This window comes from Coenobita brevimanus, chromosome 1 (genome assembly GCF_032717465.1).
Source record: "Coenobita brevimanus isolate Jiangsu-jjx chromosome 1, ASM3271746v2, whole genome shotgun sequence".
Taxonomy (NCBI): Eukaryota; Metazoa; Arthropoda; class Malacostraca; order Decapoda; family Coenobitidae; genus Coenobita; species Coenobita brevimanus.
In genome coordinates, this window is record NC_136954.1 from 49,337,530 (window position 1) to 49,364,637 (window position 27,108).

Here is a 27,108-nt window from a genome sequence, read left to right on the forward strand (position 1 = left end):
ACATTACATTTGAATACTTATGCATATTGCATATTGCTACTACATATGTCTGTGCCACTACATCTGTTTGGTCGGACACAGTACAGGTAGGATGGTTCTGCATCAAAACCCTTTCTCTCACAGCAGTTTTCGTTAAACAATACATAATGAACACTTCATTGCACTGAGTGGTCTCAAATCACTACGGTACTTACAAGAATATAATTCTACGATTTATGCAGCTTAGTGGCTTATGGTGTATCATTTATAGGCTTAGGACAGCTCACATCTCACCCACATGTTTATATGTCTGCTGTATCGGGAGTAGTCTCTGAATTAACCCAGTATTTGTGTTTTGCTCTACGACCCGACCACATGCAAAGGTTGGAGTGAGGGAGGCACAAGGAGGGGAGAAGGATGTAAGAGGGGGACATGGGGTGTAAGGAGAGGAGGGGGTGTAAGGGAGGGTAGGAGGGTATAATGGAGAGCAGGAGAGTATGAGGGAAGGCAGGGGGTGTAAGGAGGGTGACCAGGGAATATATGGGAGAAGAGGGACGGTGTAAGTGGAGACAGAGATGATGTAAAGGGACAGGAGGGTGCAAGGAAGAAGGGTATGAGATGCAAGGAGAGCAGGAAGGTGGAAGGGAAGACAGGGACAGTGTAAGGGAGGCCAGGGGGGGAGTTGGGTGGGACGTGGGGTCTAAGGGAGGCTCAGAGGGTGTAGGGAGATCAGAAGGATATAAGATTGGGTGGAAGGATGTAAGGACAAGAAGGTGTAAAGGAGCAGGAGGTTGCAAAGGGGGAGGGAGGGTGAAAGGGGCAAAAGAGGGTCCTGTAGCAGTTTTTTAAAATTCCACTCCAGGCTGAGAGATCCAAAGTCCCTCCTGTGATAACCTCGTCGATTGCCCTTTGATGAAAAATACTGGTAAATTGCGTGGCCGCTTCAAGGACAGGAGAGAGCTAACTTTTATCTTTACGACAGAGAGAGAGAGAGAGAGATTTCTGATTTTCTAGTTGAACACACACACACACACACACACACACACACACACACACACACACACTTTGATCTTCCTCAATTTTCACAAGTCTCCGACAGTTTTCCCTCCTCTTTTCATTATTCTTTCATCTTTTCCTTTTTCTTTCTTCCTCTCATATTTGTTTCTTTCGTATTCCTTTCTTTTTTTTTAGTCATTTTTTCCCGTTATGTTTCGGTCATTCCACGATGCTTATTTATTCCACTTGCCTCTTCATACTGTTCTACTACATCTCTCACACCACACTGTACCACACCAGGCTACACTACACTCCACCACACTACACCACACTGCACTGCATTACATACATTTGACCATACCACATGACACTGCATTGCACCAGCCCAGATCTCTTGCCACAGCACAGCACAGCACAGCACAGCACTGCACAGCACAGCACAGCACAGTACAGCATACCACACCACACCACACCACACCACACCACACCACACCACACCACACCGTACTTTATTTTTTTTACAGAAGGTAAGCTAAGGAAGGAAGAACCTGATTAGATACAGAAAAAATGTCATACTACACGATAATACACCTCACTACACCACGCTACAGCACTCTATCATACCACACTGCAGTACCCCACTCATATCACACCACACACCACCATATTACCCTACACCACACCACACCTCACCACAGTGCTCTGCTGAGTCCGCTTTCGTCCTTGGAAGGACAGTTGAGTCATGGCGCCTCTCCCCTGGTGTATCTGCATTTCAGGCAGAGCTCGCAGCAATTCTGGGTGCGTTGCGACATGCTCACTATCATCATTACCAACGCATCGTTGTTCATACAGACTCCCTTTCTTCTCTGCAGAGGTTGCGCTCATTCTCACTGCAAGACAATATATTTCTCATAACGGCCATCCATACATTTGCAACCCTCCTTGTCCAGAGAGGAGCCACTATCACTCTTCATTGGCTCCCAGGACATGTGGGGATCACTGGGAACGAAACAGCTGATGTCGCTGCACGCTCCGCCTGCTCTCTGCCAGAGATCACGTTCCCACTTCTCCCCGGCCCATCACATGTCCGTCGCACTTTGACTGCAAAAATAGGTAGGCTGTCTCGGGAGGAGCACCAGCTTTGCGTCGCTGAAGGTTCCACATCTGCGACTTGGTATGCCACAGCCACATCATACTCTCCTTTGGTGCCTCCCCCAGGCCTGCCAAGCTATCTTTTAGTGCGACTTAGAAGATTACGAATGGGATTCCCATGCTATAAGCAGATTAAAAATGCGGCAACAGATCCGTGTGCTCATTGCTTAGAGAGGTCGGATACGCCTCTCATCCATTACATACTTCACTGCCCTGCCACAGCTCATCTCAGATCTCGTCCCGCAGCTGGCTTTGCCCAATCGGGCAACGATTATACTGACGCTGCTGGCATTGTGGCCAGAACACCTTTTAAAATTTTACTACAAACAGTTAGGGACTACCCCCCTCCTCGTTAAATACAGCTTGTGCGCTACATGTGCACCACTGACGGGCTCACTGTTTGCCCGTGTCTCAGCACTGCTGAAACGAATATCCAAACATCACCACAGTCCACCACACCGCACTACACTACACTCAACCACACCACATATAATCACTCTACACCACACTAATCTCCTTTTCATGCACACTGCGACCATTTTGCCATCCTTTGCTTAAATGGTTACTAATCTTAAGTCTTTCCGGCTCCTGTGACCCACTATTAGTTCATTCAAATCGTGTGGCGTTAGGTGGAACAAAATATTAAACGTAACCTATGACAGGGTTATGGTGATAGTATGATGCTGCTGTCATTTTAAGTCAGCCTGTTAACTCATTTACTTTCCTGATTTATTTTTTTTATTATTCTTGCTTTCCTCACACGATTTACTTAAACTTGGAGGGATTTTTTTTTTTTTTTCGAAATGGAGGGCTAGATATAGAATTAACTCCTTCACTATAATTGTACTCTTAAGTTGAAAATATTCGTCTGGCAGCAGCAAGCATGAACACCTGTTGAGGTCCTCGGGCTGACGTGGTTGAGGTCGGACCATTTAAAAGGTACTGTAAAGTCTGTTGGTCTGTGTATCTGTGTAACCAGGTTTCTTTCAATAGATTCACAAGTACATTGTTCTATATACAAATTCACTTCCCATTAATTCATTCTGTTTCTTAGACCTCCACCTCCCACTCCACCTACCACTCCACCATTCCATCTTCCACTACACCACTCGCTTTCCACACCATCTTCCATTCCACCACTCTACCTGCAACTTCCACTACACTACCACTCCATCACTCCACCTCCCACTCCACCACTCCACCTTCCACTCCACTGTTCCACCTGCCACTCCATCATTGCACCTCCCACTTCACCGGTCCACCTCCCAGTCCACCTGCCACCCCATCAGTCCACCTCCCACTCCACCATTCCACCTTTAGCTCCACCACTCGCCTTCCACTCCACCACCCCACTTCTCACTCCACCACTCACCCTTCACTCCATTAATCTGCCTCCTACTCCATCACTCCACCTCCCCATTATTCCACCTGCCACTCCACCTCCCACTCCTTCACACTCCTTGCACTTCACCACGTTCCCTATTAAACTCCACATTTCCTCTGTACTGATATCTTCCACTTTTCCTCAAGTATATTATTCCTTCCAAGCTATAAGTATCCCCAAATTCATTCGTCTTTGTCTGTCTTTCTGTCTCTCTCAGTCTCCTCCTCCTCCTCCTCCTCCTTCTCCTCCTCCTCCTCCTCCTCCTCCTCATTATTTACCTATTTTGAGGCAAGCGTTGGAGAATGATAAAGAGGATGAGATTTTTCCTATTTTCATATCGATAATGGATAGTTGAGAGAGAGAGAGAGAGAGAGAGAGAGAGGGGGGGGGGAGGAAGGGTACGGAGAGAAACGAAGAGAAAGGAGAGGGACAGGAGGAAGAACGGTGAATCGGGGGGGGGGGAGGACAAGAAGGGAGGAAGGGTGAAGAGAAAAATGATGGAGGGAGGAAAAAATTGGAAGGAAAGGAGGAACCAGGGAGGAGAAGGGGAAAGAGGAGGGTGAAGGAGGAAAGGAGAGAGAAATGAGGGGCAGGCGAGGGAAGGAGGGAACATGGGAGGGAAGGAGGGAGGAAGGAATGTGAAGGAGGGAGGGAAGAAGAGTGGCATGTGAATGGAACGCGAAACGTGAGAGGAGAAGAGGTAGGAAGAGAAAGAGGAAAAAAGGAGAGGGAAGGAGGAACATTGGAGAGAGAGAGAGAGAGAGGGAGGAAGGAAAGGTCGGGAGAGACAGAGGGAGGAAGGAAGGTTAGGGAGAGACAGAGGGAGGAAGGAAGGTAGGGAGAGACAGAGGGAGGAAGAAAGGTTAGGGAGAGACAGAGGGAGGAAGGAAGATTAGGGAGAGACAGAGGGAGGAAGGAAGGTTAGGGAGAGACAGAGGGAGGAAGCAAGGGTAGGGAGAGGCAGAGGGAGGAAGGAAGGTTAGGGAGAGACAGAGGGAGGAAGCAAGGGTAGGGAGAGACAGAGGGAGGAAGCAAGGGTAGGGAGAGACAGAGGGAGGAAGGAAAGGTCGGGAGAGACAGAGGGAGGAAGGAAGGTTAGGGAGAGACAGAGGGAGGAAGCAAGGGTAGGGAGAGAGGGCCGAAGGATAAGGGAGGGAAAAGAAGTGAGAAGGAAATGGGAGAGCAGGAGGTAGCGTCACTGCATGTACTAATTCTTCTCTTTCTCTTCCCTGGTGAGTATTGCTTTGCTTGTCACTGGGCGTCTAGATGTCCCTGAAGATTCCTAACACCTGTTTTTAAGCGATTTTTTTTCTCTACTCCTTAGTATACTCTAATCTGCAGACTTAAAAGAATGTAAAGGTGTAATGTGCAATATAACTTGTCAAGAGAAAGGTCCTACGAATTGCCATGTACGACCTAGAATACGGACTAAAATATACTGTTGTGAACATAAACACTGCATCATTCCTGTACGATGAATTTTGACACAGTGAGCCATACTTTTTGAAATTCTGTAATGTCATCTTCGGAGCCCAGTAGGTTTCTCGGAATAATATGCAGAAATGTCATAAATTTCCGACTAAAAATGTGGATCGTTGTCACTGTCCACGTTGGTACGTAATTCGTTAGAAGAAAAAGAAGAGAAGAGGAAGGTGGTAATAGTGAAAATGATGATGAGGATGAGGAGGAGGAGAAGAAGGGGGGGGGGAAGAGGAGGAAAGAAGAAGGGGACCAAGAGCCATAGTCTTAAGCTTTTTTCTTTTTTCTTTTTTTCTACCGTAGCTCTGTCTGTGGTTGCTATTTTTTCCTCCTGTCATACAACTAAACACTGTTCACTTTAATGTGGTCTAAAACTGCCATCTTTCCATCTTGATTGCAGAGCTGTAGTGGAACATTAACATTAGAATATGGTGTTAGTCAGGAAGCTCAGTGGAAAGGATGAAGAGCCATAGTGTTGTCTTATTCTGTCATTGAGCAATGGGAAGTAAGCTGCAGAGGGACGAAAAGCCAGGCCAGGTTAAAGTGAATGAACTATGTCACACACTTCACAACTAAGCTACAGTAGAGTGAATAATAATAAATACTACAAAAGATAATTACTTCTAACCATAACTAACCTCTATTTAGACCTGGTTATCGTAAAATTTGGCTACTATCCTTTATGAATATTACCACAAGAATTATATTTTTCTCTATTATCTTTCCGGGAGATTTCATTTAGTAATATGTTGATAGGTTTCTTCCTTTGTGATATCCTGGCGTTAAACTTTTTCCTCCCTCCAGACGGGGGTGACAAATATTTTTTTCTTGGTGGATGTTATTGATAGATATTTTCGTAGGAATGATTGTGATAGATATTTTCCTAGGTGATTATTAGTGGAATAAGAAACTTCACCGCTGGGTATTATAGTGATGCATATTTTTCAGGGTAAATATTTTGTGATACAGTAGATGTTTTCCTTGATGAATGTTATTTTGATATATATTTTCCTTTACCAGTAATATGATGATAGTTATTTTTCCCGGTGAATATTGTGATAAACGTTTTAATTGATGAATATTATGGTGATAGATACTTTCCTTGGCTAATATTATAAGGATAGATATTTTCCATAGTGAATATTATGCTGAGAGATATTCTCCATGGTGAATATTATGACATATTTTCCATGGTGAATATTATGATAGTTTCCATGGTGAATATTATTGTTGTGGTTGTTTTCCTTGGCGAATATTGTGATGATTCTTGGTGATTATTTTAGTTACAGCCATCCCTCATCGTGAATATTATGGCAGTAGATTTTTTTCTTCGCAGATATCATGATGATAAACAAATCTTTCGTAAATATGATGTTGATAGCTTTTTCGAACTTACCGGTACGTAAAAATTTTCAGAGACAGACTCTTTGCCCGATGAATATTTGTGATTATTTTAGTGATATATTCTTTAAGGATATGATGAAAGTCTTGGATAATATTAATATCGAGATATTTTCCAGCATCAGTATTATGGGGCTAGAATTTTTCCTGGTTAAATATTTTTGTCAGAGTCTCTTTTCCAATAGCAGCAGCGCACGACTCTGAGGTGTCATTATCGTAACCTGGCAACCTGCCCGTCAACAATGCTTCTGATTTCGTGTACGAGTATATGATACGCCCGTGATTCGTGTATATGTTCGTGTATAATAACATTCGTGTAAAATATATTCGTGTATAATAATATGATTCGTGTATAATATGTTACGAAATCGGATGCACTGTTGATAGGTAGGTTGCCAGGGTACGATAATGACAACCTCAGGGTCGTGTGCCGCGACTGTAGTGATAAGTATTTTCCCCGTGATTGCCACTGCTTCTCATAAATATTATAGTGCTGATTTTTTTCTATGCATACCTTCTTCACTTGGATGTATCTTTATTCTTCTTTAATTGTTATATCTTTTTATTCTTATTTATTCCCCTTTATTTCCTTTATTTTCTTTATTCCATTTTCTTTTTCTTTTATTCCACTGTGTTATTCTTTATTCCTCTTTCCTGTTTTTTTCTTTATTCCTTTTTATTCTTTATACCTCTTTTCGTTAATCTTCTCTGTTCTTCATCCTTCTTTATTACACTTTAGCCTTTATTTTTCTTTATTCCTCTTTATTCTGAATTTTTTATTCTTTATTCCTCGTAATTCTTTATTCCTTTATTCTTCTTTATTCTTTATATTTCCTTGTTCTTTATTCTTCCGTATTCCTTTGTATTCTTCTTGATTCCTCTTTATTCCTTTTTATTCTGTATTCCTCTGTATTCTTCTTTATTCCTATATTCTTCTTTATGCTCCTTTTATTAATTTTTATTCCTCTTTATTCTTCTGTATTCTACTGTATTCTTCTCTGTTCCGCTTTATTATTCAGTATTTCTCTTTATTACCTATATTCTTCTCTATTCCTTTTAATTCTTCTACATTTCTCTCAATTTTTTATTCTTCTGTACTCTTTATTCTGTTTGACTCCTCTTTATTCTTCTGTATTCTTCTTATTCCATTTTATTCCTCTTCATTTTTCTTTATTCATCTGCATTCCTCCGTATTCTTCTTTATACCTCTTTATCTTTATTTATTCTTCTTTATGCTTCTTTATTCTTTATTCCTCATTATTCTTAATACCTTTTTGTTCTTTATTCTTCTTTATTCCTCATTATTCTTCTGTATTCCTCTCTATTCCTCGTTATTCTTCTTTATTACTGCTTTTTCTGTATTCAGTTTTCCTGTTTATTCTTCTGTATTCCACTTAATTCTTTATTTCTTGATTCCTCTGTATTCTTACTTCATCCATACCACTTTAATCAGCCTACGTAAACTCAGACTGAAGGGGTTAATGACGGCTGTATCTAACCCGTCCAGTTCGGCAAGTCTCCCCTAAGCTGAACAAACTCGTCTCTAAGCAGGATTAGAATAAAGGAGCCGTGACCTGAGTAAAGTGAATACTTTGCGTATTCTTTCTTTCGTGAATATTAACCCCTTCCACACCAAGAATTTAACTACTTTATCCCCTCCCTTTTTCTATGTTTTTTTTTAATTCCTAGCGACTTTACTGAGCTTTGATGAGACCTTATTTAGCGAAAAACTGAAAAAAAAAAAAAAATCCCAGCAGTTCAGCATGATTCTCCAAACCTGAATCAACCCCTTCATTCTGATGACGCATTTCTAGGTACATCCCTGCTGTTTCTAAGGATTATTATTAATCATGGAAGGGATTTATTTGTTTTTTTAAGGAATTTTATTAAGCATAGAAAGGATTTATTTTTTTATCTGTAGGAGTTAGATGCAGTCGACATAAATCTGTTTACTACGTGGGGAATTTTTTCTGATTTAAATAAAATAGTCTTGTAGCAGAAAATTATATATGGCCTCCTGCGATGAAACGAATAATCTGTTGGTTGAAGTTAAAGTGATAAGCTCCCCAACTCTCTCTCTCTCTCTCTCTCTCTCTCTCTCTCTCTCTCTCTCTCTCTCTCTCTTATCCATATCCTTTCTTCCACTCCATTAATTTCTGGCATTTATTTCCTTACTCACTAACAAAAGAAATGTAGGAAAAAAAAAGAAAAAGAATAAAAAAATCTGCCTACCTGTTTATTGCCTGACGTCGCCTCCTGTGATGGGTGGCCTCAATATATTGATCTTCCTGTGTGTGTGTGGAGAGAGAGAGAGAGAGAGAGAGAGAGAGAGAGAGAGAGAGTCGGGGCGGAGGTAAAGAAAAGGGCGTGGAGGCAAAGATATGGGTGGAAAATGGTGAAGTATATGTGGAGAAGGGTGGGGGGGGGTATGAGATTTGACATAAGAAAATTGTTCATGTACAATAATAATAGTTTAAATGTAATGATGACTTATTCAGTGTCCTCAGCACACACACACACACACACACACACACACACACACACACACACACACATGAACAGGACAGGTTCACATAAATCACACATCCATGGCATATTTCGAAAAAAATCACCTAAGAGACCAATCTAACCTCGCCTAACCTATCCAAATTTAACCCAGCCTAACATAGCATAATCTGAACTAGTATATTCATCTAACCTCATCTAACATAGCAGTAAATCTAACATATCCCCAGCCTAATCTAACATAATCAAACATAAACTATATCAGCTTAACTAACCTAACCTAATAAGCTACCATATCCGGGGGATGATATTTAAGAGTTTGATTTAAGGACTAAGAGACTGGATAGAGATTCTGCTAGAGATCGAACAGCGTTGGGAGCCGTCATTAGGTCATCAGGATCATCGCCTGTAAGGATGTTGTAACCTTACTAAACAAACGAACGAACGAAAAGTCCTCCTGAACTAACCAATTATAAAGCTTGTCTTTCCTCCCCTTCCTCATTGTTCATGTGGCAATAATTCCTATTTTCCCGTCGCAGTGCCAGTTAGTCTAAGAGGATTCTCTCTCTCTCTCTCTCTCTCTCTCTCTCTCTCTCTCTCTCTCTCTCTCTCTCTCCATTATAACTTTGGACAAAACTTCCAGCCAATTGCATTCTTAGATTTATCTTTTTTGATATTAGATTGTGAGAACTCGTAAAAGGCTGTGGTGGTGGTGATTGTGGTGGTGATGGTGATAGTGAAGGTAGTGGTGGTACTTGTGTTGGTAATAGTGGTGGTGAAGGTCGTGGTGGTACTTGTGTTGGTAATAGTGGTGGTGAAGGTAGTGGTGGAGGTAGTATTGGTAGTTGTGGGGCTGGTGGTGATAAAGGTAGTGGTGGTGTTTGTGCTAGTGATGGTGATGGTGAAGGTAGTGATAGCAGTTGTGGTGGTGCTGCTAATGGTGGTGGTGGTGGTGGTGGTGAAAGTAGTGATGGTAGTTGTGGTAGTGGTGGGGAAGGTAGTGATGTAATTGTGGCGGTGGTAAAGGTAGTGATGGTAGTTATGGTGGTGGAGAAGGTAGGAGTGGTAGTTGTAGTGGTGAATATTATTGTTTAGAGATAACAAGAACAATGTATCTCCAGTAAGGTGAATAAAGTCGCTTAGAAATTACAAAAATATGGTTAAAACTACGTCCTCGTTCTTGACGTAGTCATGAAGCTCAATTTCTTTGGTTCATTTACATAATAAAGTCATTAACACCATTTATAACAATTAACATCGCCAGTACAGCGACTTTTTTCATTCCATTCTTGATATTAAAATTTAGATATTTTTTTTTTTCTTTTTTGAGAGTCCCTTTGAGCTGGAGGGGTTAAATAAACATAAGTCTTCATTAACGCATTCACAAAGCCAGTACCGTAATGGATAGCCATAGCCTTCATTAACCCCTTTGGAAAATAATATAGTTTGGTAGTAGCACGATTGATGGTGACAACATTATTACTTTATTCTTTATCCACATACGATTTTATTCAGCTTAGGATTGGTTACATGTATTAAAGGAGATATGTGAAGGCTGCGTCTACCCTCTCCGTTTCCAAAAGTCTCCTTGTTGTAGTAGCAAAAATAAAAGGCAACTTTGCATCATTTGATTGAAGGGATCGCGACATCACCACGTTAACTTAATTCATTTTAATCGTTGCCCCCTCCAGACGGTTTATTCAGATTAAAGACAACTTTTCGAGCACGAAGAGCTAGTCAGCTTTAATTAACCTCATCCCTACTGAAAATTTGCCATAGCACGAAGAATATCGTCTCCAGAAAACAAGAATAAAAAGAAATTTAGTCACAGGAGTTAAGAAGCTCATGTTTATGGGGGTTCATTTGCATAATTAAGTCAGTATGGCCATTTATGATCATTATAAATATCCAGTTCGTCATATATTGGGCTTAGACTCAGCTTAGTGGAATAGGAGCTGACGTGGCCCGCGAAATACAGTGTAAAGGTTGTTGTTGGTGGTGGTGGTGGTGGGTGGTGGTGGTATTGGTGGTAGTGGTGGTGGGCAGGTGTGGCGTTATTTGTGTGTGTGTGTGTGTGTGTGTGTGTGTGTGTGTGTGTGTGTGTGTGTGTGTGTGTGTGTGTGTGTGAACAAAATGTCTTGTAAATTTGGTGCATATTTGGCATGTACGTTGAATAATGGGTTGGAAAGAGGAGCTAATGAGTGCAGATCCATGGAAGGTCTAGGCTATACGACGTGGAAGGGCTCGCTGTAGCTTTCATTAACCAAGTCACTACAAGAGTTGTCCCTTGACTTGACCTAATCGCCTGAAGGTAGCCTTAACCTTGCTTTAAAAAATCTGAAATGAACACGGTGACTGCAGTGACTTCCTTTTGTTGTTATTCTTGTTGCAACAGAAGATTTTTCACATCGGGGCGTCTTGTACAACCGAATACATTAAGGGACACGAGGTCTTGAAAACTCTTAAGATACAGCATCTTGAAAATTCTTAAGACATGATACCTTGAAAACTCTTAAGACACGATATCTTGAAAACTCTTACAGGATATCTTCAAAACTCTTAAGACACTTTTTCTTGAAAGAAAACTCTTAAGGTGAATGATATCAATGGAAACTGGGGGGGAAAGTACGTTTTGGAAGAGTCACGTACCAACCAAAAGCTCTTTCCATTATAATTCTTGCTACCGTAAGGCTATCTTTTCAGCGGAAGAGAAAGAAGTTAAACCGGGGGAAGGTTTGCATATACAGACCTAATGTAATCCTGAAGTGTTGTCTGATTCCAGAGATGCCTAAGAGTGTTGATACTGTCTCCATTAACCTTCTTAAATCAGGACGACCCTTTCGTTCTGTTCCACCTGACGCAGTTTGAATTTACTTAGGTGAGAGAGTGTATAAATGTCTGAGAGTGTTAATTACTGTAATGATATTCATTTACAGGTGTGTGTGTGTGTGTGTGTGTGTGTGTGTGTGTGTGTGTGAAAATTATCTCAAATAGTGTTAGGCTGATTTTAACCAAGCTTACTGGTTAGTATATGCCATGGATCAGTCACAGGCCAGGTAAACCATTGACAAAGAAATATCATCTTAAACGGTTTTAACCCATTTAGACCAAAGTTTGTGAAAAAGGCTGATGGTAAGGCGTGACTGGAGCGATTCAACTTTGGGAACAATCCGTCAGGGGTCAAGGTGACAGTAGCATCAGGAGACGTCACGGTTGTAGCTGAGGACAAAAATTTGTGTAGCATTTCTTTTCTTCTGCTTCTCATTTCTTTCTGCTAACTAAGAATCCTAAGTTAAAAGAGTCTTCGATTGTTTCGTGGGCCATTCATTATGCTCTTTGATATGATGCGTCGCTGTGGAATTGACAGATGTGCCCTAAATGTGCAGTAGAAGCAGTGGAGTAGAAAGCACCCTTTGCCCCTGAATGTATTAATATATTTGCATGGAATGTGTGTTGCCAATGAGGAAGAGTGACAGAGGAAGAGTCAGATAGTCAGGAGATGAGTTTCAGAGAAATGAATAAGTGTTGTTGCATTGCTTCTTTCATCCCCAGGACTCGACTTCTGTCATTCATTTGCAGACATCAGACAAGTTTCTTAAGCTGCGGAAGACCTATAATAGTGGAGGGTTTGACGAAGTCTACAACCTACCCCTCAACCACTGAGACTCTCCCCTAAACAATGCGACTGTGAGAGATGGGGCTATCATCCAAGCATAATTAGGTATATTAAGATAATGCTTGTTGATTGTAATAGTCTTGTATGATGAAGCGAAGGGAAGGCAACCCCCATATTTATTTCTTGAGTACGTGACGGAAATGAAACATGTCTAGCCTCTTGATATCATAGCAACTGCAACAAGCAATGCGGGATGCAAGCTGTTTAACTCTGATACCCATACGTGTTCCATAAATGTCTGTTGAAGATTTTGGGCTTGTCTTTCCATTTTTTTTTTTTTTTTATGTGAGGAAGAAGGAACCAAAGGCAACGAGCCCGCAACTGTGGCCTTGATTTCTGAGACTGTTTTGAGAGATGCAACTTCAAATACCACTGGATATTGAAGTTACGGGGTGGATTGGACATTGTATGAATTAGTAGAGACCGTGGTGAATTTAACAGACAGACTCCCATGTTGATGTGTGTTGAAACAGAGGCAGCGAGGCATGTTGAGACGCGTTTGGGATACCTTTGTTGCCGCTGACGGAGACACAGTGATGTTCACACCTACTCGTTCAAGGGAAGCTCTCTAAATTGACTCTCTCTCTCTCTCTCTCACACACACACACACACACACACACACACACACACACACACACACACACACACACACACACACACACACACACACACACACACACACACAGGCATATGCCCACAGACATACGCACACGTCGAACAATGTAATATTTTGTTTGCGCTTGCGTGTGTGTGTGTGTGTGTGTGTGTGTGTGTGTGTGTGTGTGTGTGTGTGTGTGTGTGTGGAAGTATACCGCAAAGGGATATAGGAAAGTATGACTAGAGGTGGGAACTGTGTTCAGCACCTTAGTGTGGGGGAAAGTAAAAACAGCTTGTGTGGTCAGAGTTACAGGTTATAGTCAAGTGTGCTTGACTGAAATAATACAGAAGAGTATCTTGGGGGGGAATCAGCCTGAGAGATCCTTTGAATTTCTGCCGACATGCCATCTCTTATACCATGCAGGGATAGTTCTGCATATCGATGAATCGACAGGCAGGTTATACAAACTTACTAAAATTTAGGCTAATATATGATTTAATATATAAAAAATGCGGACACTGGTAATATTAAAATCCAAACTCGTAAGGGGTGATCGGTGTGTGACACGTAAGACTGCTGGACCCCAGGCAAAAGGTTGTTTGGTCTATGCCCAAAATGCGACACACACACACACACACACACACACACACACACACACACACACACACACACACACACACACACACACACACACACACACACACACACACACACACACACACACACACACACGCACTCACGCACGCACGCACACACACACACACACACACACACACACACACACACACACACACACACACACACACACACACACAAATCCACTTTTAAATTAAGGATTATCTAAAGCATGCAGGAGAGGGTACAAATCAACATAATTGTCAGTCATTGACTGCATACAACAATGTTGCTTCCTTTGTAAGGTTGGTATAGAAACATAGCGTGTGATGGCTGTAGGAAGAGCTAAGACCGGCAAATGAAGTCGACAAGACGAGGCAGAGGAGTTGGAAAGGAAGGAGGTTGCGTGGGGAGGATTTTGATGTAAGGGAAGTGTCGAATATTGTTTTAATGGCAGCTTGCACAGTATACTTGCTCTCGTATCTTCAGAAAAAAAATATATTGTAGCTACGTTTTGGATGTGTTTCCATTAGGACTCCATGATAGGCAATAGTATTCATGAACCAATACTTCAGTAAAATAGTAAATATTACATGTATACAAATATCTCTATTGCTCACTGTTCATACTGTTGAATGATTATACAGTGAACATCAGACAGAAATTCGTAAGACTTAGGATGGTGTGTTATGAGTAATGGTGGGTTATGAGAGATGCTGGTCTGTGAGTGATGGTGAGTTACGAGAGATGGTGGGTTATAAGAGATGGTGGGTTATGAGTAATGCTGGTCTATGAATGATGCTGGTCTATGGATGATGGTGGGTTATGAGTGATGATAGTTGATGAGTGATGCTGGTCTATGAGTAATGGTGGGGTATGAGAGATGGTGTGTTATGAGTGATGGTGGGTTATGAGTGATGCTGGTCTATGAGTGATGGTGGGTTATGAATGAATGTGGGTTATGAGTGATGGTGGGTTATAAGTAATGCTGGGATATAAGTGATGCTGGGTTTTGAGAAATATTGGGTTATGGGGGATGGTGGATTATGAGTGATGGAGGGTTATGGGAGATGGTGGGTTATGGGAGATGGTGGGTTGTGTGAGATGGTGGGTTGTGTGCGATGGTGGGTTATATGAGATGGTGGGTTGTGAGAAATACTTGGTTGTGAGAGATGGTGGGTTATGAGTAAGGATATTCTTTTTTTTGTAATAGATAATGAATGGAGGAAGGAAAAACAAAGGGAAAAAAATAAGTCCATGTGCCTAAAGGCATCCTCCATTCATAAAATATTTATAACAGCTGGATTTAAATTGAAGTTAATTAAATGTTTGTGGGAAGCAACTCCCAGGAAGTGAGCTCCAGAGTAGTAGTTACGGGGATAAATGAATTTTGATAGGCAGAGGTTCTGCATTGCGGGGGAGAGAGTGGAGTTCATGGGCCTCCCAGCTGCCCGAATATTTCGGGAGAAAATGTGAAGGGGGAGGCACAATTGAAGCCAGTTCGTCAGAGCAATTACGGTAAAAATATCGATAAAATAATGCTAAAGAAGCAACATCTCTACGTACTGATAATGGAGGAAGGTCCTGCGTAATGGCAGGATTATTGATTAATCTAATGGCTTTATTTTGAATTTTGTCCAACTGCCTCAATGCAACTGCTCCACATCCACTCCACAGTGGTGAACAGTATTCAGTCTGAGAACGCACATGTCTTTTGTATATTGTGGCCATCTGCTCGTCATGAACGCTGTACATAAGTCCCAATTTTTTAGAAGCATTTTTAGCAAGGGACTTAACATAAGCTATCCAACTTAGGTTGGGGTTTAGAGTAACACCTAGGATATCAATTGTAGTGGATATGGGAATATTGACATCATTTAAAATTATGTGAGAGTCTGAGGGATTCTTTCTGTTAGAGAAATTAATGTACTTTGTTTTCTGAGCATTAAATGAGACCATATTTGTTTGTCCCCATGCTGTGTTTAATTGAGAATTTATAATATCAAATTGTGTAAAGGAGGTACCAAATGTGAAAGAACAATGAAGGATCGAGTCATCAGCATAAGAGTGTATTGGGTTGTGCGTGACAGATAGGAGGTCAGTTATATGAAAGAGAAAGAGGGTTGGGGCCAAAACTGATCCCTGAGGTACGCCTGCATTTATGGAATGAAACTGAGAATAAATTCCAGCTACCATGACCCGTATTTTTCTATTATGAAGGTAAGAAGAAATTAGAGGAACCACTGATGCAAGTGACATCTTAGACAATAAGGCCCAGTGCCATACTGTCAAATGCTTTTGAAATATCGTGCTATTGTGTGTGTTTCACCGTGTTAGTCCATTGTTTTGTTAATCTGATGGGTAAGAAGACAAAGAATGTCTACAGTTGAACGTTCTTCCACCATACTGCCGATCATTGATTGATTTCTTGACTATGTGTTTGTTAATTAGTGTCTCAAAAACTTTACCGAGAACGGAATTTATTGCAATTGGTCTGTAGTTCGATGGATCAGAAGTTGTTCCCTTTTTAGGAACACGATGAATATTTGCTACTTTCCAAGAGGCTGGAAAACTAGAGGTACGGATGCATAAACGGAAAATTTTTTGCCAATACAGGAGCCAACGCTGAGGAGCAATTTTTAAGTACTATTGAAGAAATTTCATCTGGACCAGTAGCTTTGTCTGCTGAGAGATTCTGTAATACAGCTTGTACGTATCAAGTGTGAATCATGAAAGGAGGTATTTAAGGGGAATCAAAATCAAGTACAGGAATATTGTGATTTTCTGTGTTTAGGGTTGAGTTTGTTGAAAAAATGTCAACAAGAAGGCTGGCTTTTCCACGTGGGTCACTTACTAGATTTCCATTGGGGGACTGTAAAGGTGGAATGGAAGAGGAGGTAGTGAAGTTAGTTTTGAATGAATTAAGGGTTGACCAGAATATTTTGTTATCATTTGGGTTGTTTAGTAGTTTGTTAGCCTGTCTATGCAGAAAGTTTGATTTAAAAAGATTGATAATAGTTTTGACATGGTTTCTGATATTTTTATAATAGTTAAAGGCTTCTTTGGTTTTGGTCCTTGTATAAGTGTTATAGGCTATTGTTTTATGTTCTGTTACTCTAGCACAATTGTGGTCAAACCATTTAGGAGAATTACATCTTTTTCTGTAACTATGATGGGGAATGAATGTTTCCATGCCGACTTTAATGAAATTCTGTATGTGACCCAACGTGGAATTTGCATCATCACTCACGACCCATCATCACTCAACCCATCATCACTCATAGCCCATCATCACTCATCCCATCATCACTCATAGCCCATCATCATTCATAACCCATCATCACTCATAGTCCAACATCACTCATAACCCATCATCGCTCATAGTCCATCATCATTCTCCCAAGATGCAAATTCCACGTTGGGTCACATACGGATTTCATTAAAGTCGGCATGGAAACATTCATTCCCCATCATAGTTACAGAAAAAGATGTAATTCTCCTAAATGGTTTGACCACAATTGTGCTAGAGTAACAGAACATAAAACAATAGCCTATAACACTTATACAAGGACCAAAACCAAAGAAGCCTTTAACTATTTTAAAAATATCAGAAACCATGTCAAAACTATTATCAATCTTTTAAAATCAAACTTTCTACATAGACAGGCTAACAAGTGCCGGAACACCCCTCGAGGATATCGTTTTGGATCAAACTCGAAATGCCTGTGATTGACCCCAGTGTGTGAGTGTACAGTTTCGCTAAAACGTACTGCATATCTGGGTACTGTGTTTTAGTTTGTACTTAAAAAAAAAAATGAATGAATGAGAACAGTATATTTGCTTTGTCGTGTCCTAAAAGGCTTCATTATGACATCCGAAAATTTCATTAGTATGTAACATTTGGTAACTCACAGCAAACCATAAGTCTGTGTCATCTTTCATCTCAAAGGGTGTACGGGAGGGACCAAAGACTGAGCATTTAGGAGCAGATGACCAGCCTACTCCCCTTGGTGACATCATATGTTTAAAAAAAAAAAAATGAAAAAAAAAATCCAATCACCTAGTGGGGGTCGACCTAATACAAAGCGGTCATTCCCACTGGTGCGTTCTTCACACTACCAGGAACTTGTGTAATTTTGAAAATTATAATCAGGCCAGGTTAGAATGAAATGTTCCCATAAGTAAGTCAAGTATTTGTTCACTCAGTCTGTTCAGACGAGGGCACTGCGCAGTGAGAAGTACTTTGACCAGGTGTGTAATTGAAGGATGAAATTACCAAAAGAAAAACTTTGTCCCGAAATCTGCTCAGGTTGTAAGAAGATTATGTGAATGTTTCTCACTAACATCAGAGGTAAAATACGAGAGAGAGAGAGAGAGAGAGAGAGAGAGAGAGAGAGAGAGAGACGCAACATACAGTACGTACTAGAATAAGTACACCCAATCATACATACCGACAGACAGAAAGAAAATGCAAAGACTGAACGTTAAATTACTGTACTGATGTTACAGCATCTGGGTGGTGGTGATGATGATGATGATAACGGTGATGAAAGGCACAGGAAGAGATATTGTTAGGCGTGAGTGGCTCCGGTAGTGTCTGATACGTGTGTGTGTGTGTGTGTGTGTGTGTAACTTCACTTCTTTTTTTTTTTTTATGTGTCCGACTCTGGGCAAAGGCTTCACAGCCTGCTCCCAAGGCCCAGTAGTCCTTCATACACCTCTACATGTCACCATTTCGGCTTTAACACCCACCGTCCATATTGAATACATGCTAGGGCTGTCTCATACAGGACTGGTGTATTGGTATTAGCGGGGGTATTTTTACGACATGTCGGCGGGTCTTCTGGTAAATAAGCAAAGTCTGCATTTACGAAATTCAAATCCTTAAACTGTTCGCTGCCCCAGCGGGGATTTGAACCTGGGTCCGGTAGGACTGCAGGCCACCTCTCTACCGACTGAGCTACTTACATATGTGTTTGTGTATGCATGTATTTGTGTTTCTGCAAATTACACGATCATATTTTCATTAATCTTTATGCATCACTAAACCTCAGAGATGAAATTAGCAGAATATAATAAGAAACACAGGTCATCGGACTGAAGTGTTTTTTTTTTTTTTTATTAAGTCCGAGAGTTGACCCAGTCAATCCAATTATGTTTTTGTATATATTTCACTTTCCAGACAATTTAAGATGTAATTTAAAAAGATTCTAGTAGTGAAAATTAATGCTGTAAATGTCTAATTCTTGTATTTATTGTATTAAAGCTATTTATTTTTAGGTCTGTCGGCTGCAAGAATACCACGCAAAACATTGTCTTGGTAAAGAGCCTCCTCTGAGCTGAATTGAATTGTGTAGCAGCGACAACAACAAAAAAATGATAAATAAAAATTCGTATTGAAAATTACAACTCAAAAGATGACGGTCATCTGATATCGGGACGCGTTATCTTAGGTTGGTGCGAGGGAGCCATTTAAAGCCTATTAGAGAAGTCACTTACAGTAAATTGCTTTCATAACCCGGGGATTTAAATGTTTCGTTTCTGTCTCCGTGGTTCTGCGATATTTCAGTCACTTCAACATTGCGATACATTATCTTCCTTTTCAAAGCTTGAGAGAGAGGGAGAGAGACTTTATATTGCAGTGTCCGTTCTCCCCTTTGGGGCTAAGATGCGAATGAATGTGTTTGAATGGATGAGTAAATGGAGAGTGAGTCGTCCTGTCTCGGCTACCTCCCTTTCCTTGGGGGAAGCAGCCTAGGTATATAGATAGATAGATAGGTTATTATTATTATTATTTTTTTTTAGCCCGTTGTTATATTATTTTTATCCTTTCCCCTGACCAGAATGATCGACAAAGAATATATATTTATGCTTTTTTTCTGCAGTTTTGTTGCCTATTTCACCAGCCATTCATAATTGTTATAATTATGCAGCGTTTGAACATCGTACGTCTGGCAAGTGAGGTGGGCAGTAACAAGGCCCGGGCGAGAAGCATTGTGATTGGTGGACCCGTAGCAACTGGTGTCCTATAGTTGCGGCGCGTGACTCTGAGGTTGTTATTATCGTGCCCTGGCAACCTACCATTCAAAAGTGCGTCTGATTTTGTGTATAATATGCGACACATGTGATTCGTTTATAATATGTTCATGTATAATAATATTCGTGTATAATATATTAGTGAACAATAATATGATTCGTGTATGAGATGATACGAAATCGGTCGCACTTCTGAATGGCAGGTTGCCAGGGTACGATAATGACAACCTCAGAGTCGTGCGCCGTGACTATAGTCATATACCCCCCTTATATATATATATATATATATATATATATATATATATATATATATATATATATATCAGTTATTACACATTTAATTTTTAGGTCACATGCTATAGGCTCTGTGAATATAATTCCTACATTTCGTCATATCGTATCCCTTCGCATCACCATAAGTCACGAATAATGAAAAGATTTTAAACATTTATTTGAATTTCTCCAGTCTTCCCGCCTGCTCTACTTCTAAGCAAAACATCATAATTATATTGTTGCAAAGTCATCCATTAATTTCACGCTTTTGGCACATGTTGCTATTGATTACGAAAAATCATAGTATAATCTTCCTGGTGGAAGATAAAATATATTTTAAAACAACTTTGTAACCGCGTCTCACCCCCCTTGTCTTCTCACACATCACTCGCATATGTTATACATTTCTACGGTAGTATATTATAATGTTTATGGCATGTAACATTTATGCAGTTTGTGATACAATGGAACATCTCAGCGTCAAAAAAAATATCGTAATACTTAAACGCTCTTGTGATTACCCATTCGTCCTGCTGTTCCTCCCCCCCGCCCCCCTTTTCGGTGTCAGTCAAGGTGAAGCAGTGGTTATTGGTGTGTGTTCTCGTGTGGTTATTCGTAAAATACCGCCTGCTTCGCACAAAGCTTCACCCAGCTACGCTCAGAATGCTGTGGCTGACTTGTTGCAATGGCCTAGAGCAGAGGTCGGCAACCTGCGGCTCAGGAGCCACATGCGGGTCTTTTAGGACACTTTTGCGGCTCCAGGAGCTTCTTAAATAATAATTTATTCTTTCAGAATGAAGGCATCATATAACACATGAAAGGCAATATTAGATTTTTAATTCGACTTTGAAAAGATCTATAGGCATCAATTGTTATGAGTTCTAGAAATGCAAGCCATGTCTTTCCTAAGCTGAACTTATGCAGAGAGAGAGAGAGAGAGAGAGAGAGAGGTTAGGTCCTAGGTTTGACTCGTCCAGTTCCTGTCAGTTCCCTGATTCCCCACTACAATTTTTTGTATTGCGGCTCCGAGAGTACTACATTTTTCATGACTGTAAAATAAATGGCTCTTCTAGCTTTAACCGGCGGCGTCCCGTCGACGTTCTTTTACGTCCACACGTTTTGTCACTGCCAATCCCATTGATGTACATAAATGCAAAAAAAATGCAAGGTCCCTAATTTGCACAATTTTCAATTTTCGCGAGTCATTTTTGGTACGTATACACGTGACACCTTCCTCAACAAGATGCCAGGCAGAGACATTGCCTTACCCAGCATGACCTCCTCCCCACCCCTGCATGCCATTGTCTCAGCAATTCACCTGTTATCAGTAACCTGGCCAGTATAGCCATGTCATGCCACAGTACGAAATTCAGGGCCAGAGTGATTCCCCAATCAATGACAATGTGGAGGACAAACTTTACATAGCATTAGAGGAAGAAACAGTTAGAAATGATGATCAGGTAATGTGGCAAAAAAAGGTCAGGTATTAGTGAGTGAAACAATGCTTATAATGCCTATATTACTGCTTGAAAACCAATATACTCTTGTACTACATATAAATTTGTAACAGTAAATAAATAAATACCGTTTATGAGTGGTGTGAAATAGTTATCCTCCCATAGAACTCGTTTTCTTTGGTGCCAGCCTGATAGAAAACCCAGTAAGGTAAGGAGGCTCTCCTACCTGTAATGAGTATTTTAAACCTCAGGTGAGCGATTTCTCTATGAATTTTCGATGTTTCTCACCAAAAGCGAAAGTTTTAGCAAAAAAAAAAGGGTCGAAAAATGGTCGGGATTGGGGGATACCAGTGGTCAAAAAGTGGTTGGGACGGGGCGGGTTAAGGAATGCTGACCTCTGGCCTAGAGAAATACAAGTACGAATGGAGCATGATAATAATGGAATGTGGAGGAGATTACGAGGCAATTACCTGAACAGGCGTTTAAAGAACCTATTCATCAGCCGTCCTCGGGTGAGTGTTTTGGACATAAAATATTCATTCTGGTGACGTCATTTTTAGTTGCATGTTTGTTTCTACCAGACGATTTTATGTAGCTTACTGAGACCTTTTGTTATGAATTAGAACACCATTTCGCCACGTGAGATTTCCTACAGTTTGATATCGTCTGGAGATCATTGTTGGGATCGAATTGGTTAAGCAAATTATACTAACATTACTGACTGCCAAAATTATATTATCAGTACTGCATGCTAGATATGTAGTTACATTGGTAAAATTTAAGTTTTTGTTGAATGATATCCTATATCTTGAATTTGGCTCTCTTGTTCTTGCATTCACTTTGGGGGAACAATTTTGTGTGCCTGTAGCCTTTGGTTCCTTCTTCGTTGCATTGAAAAAAATCATTACAGTTCATGATTAATACCGAGGAAATAATAGCCTAAAGTGTGTTTCTTCTCGATTTTCTTTTCAGAGTTTGGTCATTAAGATGTAAAAGTAGCTTAATTGGTGTAAGACAGTATATTTTGTTGAGTATGCTTTAAGGAGAGTTAGGTACAGGATTGGCATACGGGGTGACGTTTTGGGTTCTGGTCCTTACGGAGTGTTTTTGCAAGCTGGTTTTCCCTTTGCCAGACGTACAAAGGATTCAGAGTATTCCTTCCTTAGTCCTTTTCATAGCTGCATCGGCATATTTGTAGTTGTTATGTAGTGTTTGGTGAATAATATGACAGGTGTATATAAACAGTTAACGAGTATGAGTTGTCCTTAAATACGGTACGATGAGTTTTCCGAAATGGCTGGCAACATTTCGGCGAGTAAGTTGGCCCTTTGTTTGTGGAGTTAATTATTAGAGTTGGACTGTGCTGAACCATGCATATAAAACTGTTAGCGGAGTTTAGAAGTTGAATTTCTGGCCGACTGTATCACCAATCAATTTTTTAATGGCATTCGCTCATTTTTAAGCGGAAAGCATCTCTATGTTTAGCAAAAGTTCTCTGCTTTGAAACTGGAGATGTGTGCTACAAAGAAATATTCTTTTATAAAGCTATTCATTTATTACCTAACCCCTCATCCTGTGAGGGAGTTGTCTCTTCGGAAGTACATCTAAACATTTGTCTCCACTCGATAACCCCTTCAGTCAGGTGGCATTTTAAATTTCGTTCTTGTTTGCTTATGGTGATTTTGATTAGCTTTGGAAATTTTGAAAACCAGATGGGTTCTGTACGATTTTCATTAATCTCTTCCTAACAAGATATATTTCTAGTTGAATTAAATAGTCTAGCGGCAGCACAATAGGAGCGTCTTCATAGCACGGTCATGAGTAAATAGCACGATCATAAGTAATTAACCCTGAAATGCAAAACCTGGGTGAATTTCTCCCAGTCACATGTTCAGGACGCAGTCATTAAGTGGCTTTGGGCTTGAGAGTAGTGTGTGTCCCTGTAGTCTCCTGACGTACTTAGATGTTGTTGTGAGTGGTAGTTTTCGGTTCCTCCTCCTATTGGTTTACTCTGTACATGCAGATTTGGGTGATTTTCACCCAACATTTGTTATAAATGGTGGCTACACCTGGCCCATCAAGTGCAGCCCCTGCTGACACTGCTACACCTGGCCCATCAAGTGCAGCCCCTGCTGACACTGCTACACCTGGCCCATCAAGTGCAGCCCCTGCTGACACTGCTACACCTGGCCCATCAAGTGCAGCCTCTGCTGACACTGCTACACCTGGCCCATCAAGTGCAGTGCTGACATTGCTACACCTGGCCCATCAAGTGCAGCCCCTGCTGACACTGGTACACCTGGCCCATCAAGTGCAGTGCTGACACTGCTACACCTGGCCCATCAAGTGCAGCCCCTGCTGACACAGCTACACCTGGCCCATCAAGTGCAGCCCCTGCTGACGCTGCTACACCTGGCCCATCAAGTGCAGCCCCTGCTGACACTGCTACACCTGGCCCATCAAGGGCAGGCTCGCCTGCCCCAGCCACCAGGTCAACAAGAAGGAGGACCCGGGATGACGAGGATGTGCCACCAATTGTAAATTTTCAAGCGAGCACCCTGGCCAGTGCATCAGGCTTCAGGTGGAGCTGTCATCCACAGATTGCCCAAAGATGAAGAACACCATCTAGCAATATTACTACACCATTTACCCCTGGCCCTACTAGACAGAGGTTTAGCATTTTAATACTCTAAAAAATACCTTTTTTTTTTTTCTAACCTCATGTAGGCTGATGAGTAAGGCCATGGAAGCAATGGGGGGCCTACCTGAGGGCCACAGGACTCAAGTGTGTGTGAGCCATTGCTGAACTCTTAGAATGGAATATTAGGAATTGCAAGGATTTTTTTGTGAGAGTCACAAGAAAGATTATGTTATTTTACATAGTTTTTTCAAGTCACGCCTTTAGTTTTAATATTATAGTTTAAGTTGATGTTTTTGTGGGAATGTACAATATAAAAGTTGAACTTTTGTACCCCAGTATCAGAACTAATAAATCTTTATTAGAAGTTACATTTTATTGCTTCCAAAAATTGGGTATATTTCACCCGGGTTTTGCATTACTGTTGCAAAACCTAGGTTTTGCATTTCAGGGTTAAATAAAAAAAAAAATAGATGAGACGATTCATGTAGATTTAAGGCAAAAATTTAAAGCAAACTTTTTTTTGACCTTGAATCATCCATCCATCCATCTACCCATCCAAGTCTCTGCTGCCCCCTAAAGGAGGGTAGAGGCCCGGGGCTAGGCTCTTTAGCCCATCGAAGTCATGGGTGACCAGTTTAATAATCCACAGTGGCGTCATGTCAGTAATAAGTGCTAATTTTGTGCTTTGATTTTAACAACTTACAATATTCTCCTCTCAGTCTTTCCTCCTTTCTGACCAATACTTGACTTTACTGCTTTTCTCTGTACCATATTGTCTCTTATTTACAACTTCACCCATCCGTCTCTCCACTTGCACTCCTCTCTAAACTCTTTCTTTACACCTCCCTTTCCTTCCCCCTCTGGCTGTCCCCTTCTCTCGTATTTTCCATCAATCTTCCTTATCCTTTCCTACATCTTGAAAGATTCCTCCCCTCTCTCCTCCACTTTATCCTCACTCACTCTCTCTCTCTCTCTCTCTCATTAGTTATATTCTCTTCCCTTCATCTCTCCCTCCCTCCCTCCCTCCTTCGCAACTCCTTGCTTTCTGCCATTCCACCGTCTCTCCTTCCCTCTAGCTACCCGACATCTCTTCTCCTCACTTTCTCCCTGCCTTCTCTTCCGCTAATCTCTTTCACTCTCATTTACTCATTCCTTGTCTTTTGCTCCAATTTCCTTTCCTCTACTCTTCCTTTCCTTTTACAACTCCTAGTACCCCTTCCTCCTTCTCTCTCATCACTCCACCGAGTTATTCATACCTTTTCTCCTCCACTCTCTCCTCTGTCTCGTATACCCCCGCCTTTCCCTTCACCTTTGCTTTAATTGGATGTCTTCCTGCCTCTTTTATCATCCTTGCTGCCAGCCTCTTCTTTATTCTCAGTTCTTTATGCCTTCTTCTTCTCCATTCACCTCGCCACCCTCTTGTTCTTTTTTCCTTGCTTTCTTGGGTGAGATTTCTTGGAGCCTTTTTTCCTGTTCTTTTCTTTTGTCTTGGTTCACAGTAATTACTTTGTGTGCTTTTTTTTTCTTTTCCTTCTTCCCACCATTTAACTGTCGACTCTTTTGTTCCCCTGTCCTTGCTTTCTTGGGTGAGGTTTCTTGGAGCCTTTTTTCCTGTTCTGTTCTTTTGATTTGGTTCACAGTAATTACTTTGTGTGTCTGTTTTTTTTTCCTTTTCCTTCTTCCCAGCATTTAACTATCGACTCTTCTTCCTCTGTCTTGGCTTTCTTGAGTGAAGTTTCCAGGAGCTATGTTTTTGTTTGTTCTTTTGCTTTGGTTCCTGTCTGTACCTTTCTTAGTCTTTGTTTATTCCATTTTCTTCCCCACCATTTAGGTCAACCCTTATTCCATTTTCTTCCCCACCATTTAGGTCAACCCTTATTCCATTTTCTTCCCCACCATTTAGGTCAACCCTTTTCTTTTTCTTCCTGTTATTTATTTATTAGTTTATTTATTGTTTCGAGCTTTTGTTTTGCTTCCCAGTATTTCAGTGGGGGCAATTTTTCCATCATATATTTTTTGGCTTTTGTGTTCCTATCTTATTTCATCGTTTTCTTTTTCTTGCTTCCTCAGGTGATATTTTTGTAGCCGCTTTTCCTGTTTTGTTCAAGTGTTTTGATTGTATTGTTTTTCATGCCTTCCTCTTCCCTTCCAGTTAACTCTCCATCCTTTTCTTTTCTCCTTTTGTGATATACTTTTTCCTGTCATGTGTTATATTTATCACCGTTCCCAATTTTCGTATATTTTTCTTTTTTCTTCCTTTGGTTCTTTTGTTTTTCGTTCCCCATATCGCCGTGTGTCTTCTGAAGGTTTGCATAGGCTTGGTGTATCAGAGTAATTGGAAGACTGAAGATAAGATGGAGGACTAGAGAAGAAAATGGTGGTAATGAGGAAAGGATAGAGGAAAATGATGGCAAATGAGGAAAAGATAGAGAAAATGATGGTAAATGAGGAAAGGATAGAGAAGAAAATGGTGGTAAATGAGGAAAGGCGGCTTGGAATGGCAGGAAGAAGAGGGAGTGGTGACAGCCGTATTCTAGGTGGTAAATGAGGCTTCCTAACAGCAGCTCATTAGCAGTTTATTCTGCACATTTCACCCCAATATTCACTTGTATTTAGTTATTGCAAATCATGTGGATATTCGTAACAGCGGCTTATTAGCGATTTGTACAACACATTACTGTGCTTCTCAATATCCACTTGTATTTTACTATTGCAAATTAAGTGGATACTAAGACTATATAGTTTACATGTGTAAACAAGTTGACGTAATATGCAGTGGGATTCCCTACGGATTGCCTGATTACATTAACCAAAAAAAAAAAAAAAAAAAAAAAGCAGCGTAACCACAGAGGTCATTACCGTCATACAAGAGTAAAAGCAAAGTAAGGATCAAGTATATACATATCTGTATATAAT